Consider the following 5,000-nt stretch of genomic DNA (forward strand, 5'->3'; position numbering starts at 1 on the left):
AATACTTGTATTATCCAGAGGGAAATTTGACACTGCAAATCGCTCAACATTAAACATTTAGACAGAACAGGTCACGAATAAGAATAACAAAACAAACCAAATTGCCTAAGATAAGAGTAGAATAAAATGGAATAAAATATACAGTAAATAAATACAGTAAAAATATACTGAGGTCTACAGTAGGTGTAGTATTGCACAGTGCTGTTTCAAAAGTAAGAGTCCAGGAAGATGGTAACTGTCACTATATGCTCAGTGATGCAGTGAGGCACAGTGATGCATTGTATAGTCTGATGGCTGTTGGAATGAAGGACTTCATGTGCCGTTTAGTGGTGCATTTAGGTAGTGTGAGCCTAGCACTGAACCTGCTCCTCAGGTTAGCCAAGTCTGTGTATAGTGGGTGGGAGGGGTTTTCCCTGATGGCCTGGAGCTTAGCAAGGCTCCTCCTCTCCGCCACCCTCGCTAGGGAGTCCAGCTCAACCCCAACCACGCTGCTGGCCTTCCTGACCAGCTTATCCAGCCTGTTTGTGTCCCCTGCTCTCAGTCCGCTGCCCCAGCAGGTCACAGCGTACAAGAAGGCGCCCGCCACCACCGACTCATAGAACATCCTCAACATCATTGTACAGACATTGAATAATCTCAGCCTATAAATTTGTACTACTGCGTAATAGTGCTTATCAGATGTATGTATAGAGTTGTAGTATTATTATATACAGTGATACATACAGGTATAAAGACTCTATGGTAATAAGTCATACTGGCCAGCAGCATAACTAGTAAGAGTATAAGGGATATGTACAGATATAGATATAGTATCTATTATGTAAAAAGCATTATATGCAGGTATGTACAGACAGATGTGGATACATATGTATACGGTAAGTATAAATATATATATATTGTAAATACAGCATTACTGTACATCAGGGCTATTCAACAAAATTGTTCAGGGGGCCACATTGTCAGAAACCCAAGGGGCCAGGCGCCTCCCCGTGCTATGAATATATGTACACTTGACACAACACGCAACCACATTTTCACAACTTTTATTTAACTACATTGCAAAAGTAGTATACTTTTCAAAAAAAGTGCTTCATTTATGTGCCACATCTGCAACATCTCCTGCAGAAAGTGCTTCATTTATGACTGTGCAACAACTGCAACATCTCCTCTTCAACATTTCAATATAAAAATAAAATAAAAAACAAACAAGTGCATGATGTGCATCTGAACATTCAAACATCAACACTTGAACAAAAAAACACATTTAAAGTGCAGCTGAGCTTATGAAAAAGTGCTTCATGTCTGTGCAACAACAGCAAATCACAGCATCTTATTAGCACTTATTGTCCACTCTTAACTCTCAAACATCAGGGGGGTGGGGGGCAGACAGGCCTAGCCTACATACACACATCTAATGAGATAGATTGCACTTCTTTGACTGGGCAATGGCAGAGAAAGAGGGTTCATAGGAAGTGAGGGCTACCCGCAAACAGTGATGCAAATGCTCATTTGTCAAGGAGGCACGGTTGCTTGTTTTAATGGCATTCATGTGAGAGAAACTGGATTCACAGTAGTGCACTGCAACCTTGCCCAGGCCCGACGGGGCCCGGCGGGTTCGGGCTGGGTAGGGCTTTTTTTTTAATAAATAATTCGGGCTCGGCCGGGCCCGGGCACCACCGTTTTTTTTTTTTTATATATAACTAGGGTTATATGATAACCTTCGTTTTAAGATTCGCTTTCTCTTTTGCGCCAGAGAAACATTTGGATGTAATTACTGCAGCGCGCAGAGAGAACTCAGGGGACAAGTTCAACTCGATTGGTTGTGTTGGAATATAGCCAGTTGGCGAACGTTTTAATTTGTTCTTGGGATGTATGTAGCCGGTTTTGTTAACGGTGTTCAACGCGTTGCTGACGTCTGGTGAGTGATGTTTACTATTTGCTGGGTCGCGACTGCTACTTGTTTTGTTGTGATTTTCATTACGTTGCTCTGCTCGAAATCTGATTTCTGTTTTCTGTTTGTTTGTTTGACTGAGTAGGCTATTGTGTGTCGTGTGTGTGTGTGTGTGTGTGTGCGTGTGTCAAAGAAGATTCTGACTATAGCCTTCAATACGTTTTACGAGGCTGATGTGTGACAGTGTGAGTCAGTCTATATAAGCGAGCACTGGGAGAGACGGCATTGCGAAACAGGCTATGTAAATGCTTCTTAGTTTTGTTTATTTATTACGTTCATATAAAACCGTGTTTCGAATATTTAAAACAAATACAAAAAAAATTATATTTTAATAATAATAATAATAATAATAATTTTTTTCGGGTTTTCACGCGGGCTAGGGCTTAAAATATTATTTACAGTCGGGCTTATTTTCGGGCAGGGCCTGAAGTTCAAGGGCTCGGGCAGGGCTCGGGCTTTATTTCAAGGCCCTTGCAGACCACTAATTCACAGGTGTATGTTGAGCCAAACATTGTTAGCACAGATATTGCCAGCGTTTCTATTTTGGGGAATGTGTTGACATGAATACACTTTATCCAAAATGTTGTGGTGGATTCATTCTCAAGTGCCTGCTTCAGAGCAGATGATGCTTGCATGTCAATTATTTCAAGTTGCAGGAGACCTTCATCAATGTGAAGTGATGCAAGGAACTCTTGTCCTTTTGTGGAAATAGCAGCTACATTGGCAAATGGGTTGCTCACAAAATGCATCAATTCTCTGGGCATGTCAAATTCATCAAATCGACTTGCAAAGTTTTCCCTCAATTTATCAATGAAATCTGTCATTAATTGAGTGACTTTTGGCTCAATTGTGCGTGTGAACGTTGACATGAAAAGAAAAAAGTAAAAACGTTTTTTTTTTTTTTTTTTTATTATCATGTAATCTTTTGCGGGCCGGTCAGAATCATCCCGCGGGCCGGATCTGGCCCGCGGGCCCCCAGTTGAATAGCCCTGCTGTACATGATATCATACAGAGTTATATGCAGGTGTATTTATTATTTATTATTATATTATAATAAGAGATATATAATATTATTTATTTATTTAAGTAGGTATATAGAATGGATTACATGCAGGTATATTCAGACATATATAGATATAGATATATGTGCGGTAAATAAAAAAAAGATATATACAGCATTATTGTACATGCTCATACAAAGTTATATGGGTAGACTATAATTTGAGGTAGTTCTGATTACTATGATTACTATGATTACAGTGTAGGCAGTTGTAGACAGTGAAAGCAGTAGTAAGTTGAGTATAGGCAACAGAGTTCAAAGTTTGCACAGTATGGGTAACAGAGCCTAGAGCAGCGGTTCTCAAACTACGGGTCGCGACCCAAAGTGAGATCGTGGGTAGGTGACAGTGGGGTCACGCATTGGCAAGTAAAGAAAAAATTAAATAAAATCAATATATATATAAATTTTTTATGTTCTGGCAACATATTTTGGCTAAATATGCCTCGTTTTATAAATGTGTATTGATAACATAGTGATGCAATTAAATGTTCTAATAAATATGCATGATCAAGTTCAACAACGTGTGCCTTTATTTTAATATTCCTTAATTCCACGTTGACATTACGCAATACATTAGTGTGGGGTCGCCAAAAAAAATCCTAAATAAAATGGGGTCGTGGTATAAAAAAGTTTGAGCACCCCTGGCCTAGAGTATAGGCAATGTACTTTTAGCAAACATAATCTAACTCTTCCTTCCTCCCTCCCTCATTCTCCAACATACCCCTCCCCCTCCCTCCGTCTCTCTCTCCCCCCTTCCCTCCTACACTCTCTCTCTCCCCCCTCCCTCCCTCCCTCTCTCTCTCCCCCCCCCTCTCTCTCTCATTAACCCCAGGGATGGTGGATATTAGACAGGGTCACTGCACCTATTCTCAGCTTGTTTACTGCTGAGAGAGACTCTGTTCAAGAGCGTGCCTACAACACTATAGAGCTAACATTAATGCGTGCCTACAACACTATAGAGCTAACGTTAATGCATGCCAACAACACTATAGAGCTAACGTTAATGCGTGCCAACAACACTATAGAGCTAACGTCAATGCATGCCAACAACACTATAGAGCTAACGTTAATGCATGCCAACAACACTATAGAGCTAACGTTAATGCGTGCCAACAACACTATAGAGCTAACGTTAATGCGTGCCAACAACACTATAGAGCTAACGTTAATGCGTGCCAACAACACTATAGAGCGAGCGTTAATGCATGCCAACAACACTATAGAGCTAACATTAATGCATGCCAACAACACTATATAGAGCTAACGTTAATGCATGCCAACAACACTATAGAGCTAACATTAATGCGTGCCAACAACACTATAGAGCTAACGTTAATGCGTGCCAACAACACTATAGAGCTAACGTTAATGCATGCCAACAACACTATAGAGCTAACGTTAATGCATGCCAACAACACTATAGAGCTAACATTAATGCGTGCCAACAACACTATATAGAGCTAACGTTAATGCATGCCAACAACACTATATAGAGCTAACATTAATGCATGCCAACAACACTATATAGAGCTAACGTTAATGCATGCCAACAACACTATAGAGCTAAAGATAATGTATGCCAACAACACTTAATAGTGGGAAAGTCAAATGTTTTTCTGCCGTCACCAAAAATATATTTATTTAATCGGTGGTAGAATCAATATTTATCTAAATAGCATATTCCACCCCTGTCTTAAAAAAAATCTAAACATTCGTTTTTAGTGGCAAAATAAATAAATAATAATTGTGTTACAGCAACATCCTGTAATCACTTGACCAGCTGGCTATAATCCATTATAATAACTCATGGAAAAAGGCCTTTTGAGCCTCCGAGAGGACTGTAAATAACAGCACAAGAACACTCATGCCACTTTGGCCGCATTGAATTCCTAATAGGTGATGGTGCACCCATCATTAATGCATGCCAACAACGCTATAGAGCTAACGTTAATGCACAACAACACTATAGAGCTAACGTTAATGTGTGCC

The 5,000-nt window shown here is 39.9% G+C and overlaps 1 protein-coding gene across 5 annotated transcripts in view; it reads right to left on the minus strand.

The window, feature by feature from the left end:
- ephb6 (eph receptor B6) overlaps nucleotides 1-5,000 on the minus strand; it is a 184,171-nt gene that overhangs the window by 13,896 nt on the left and 165,275 nt on the right. The window lies entirely within an intron of this gene.

The sequence above is a fragment of the Notolepis coatsorum genome, assembly GCF_963971535.1.
Source record: "Notolepis coatsorum genome assembly, chromosome: 19".
Taxonomy (NCBI): domain Eukaryota; kingdom Metazoa; phylum Chordata; class Actinopteri; order Aulopiformes; family Paralepididae; genus Notolepis; species Notolepis coatsorum.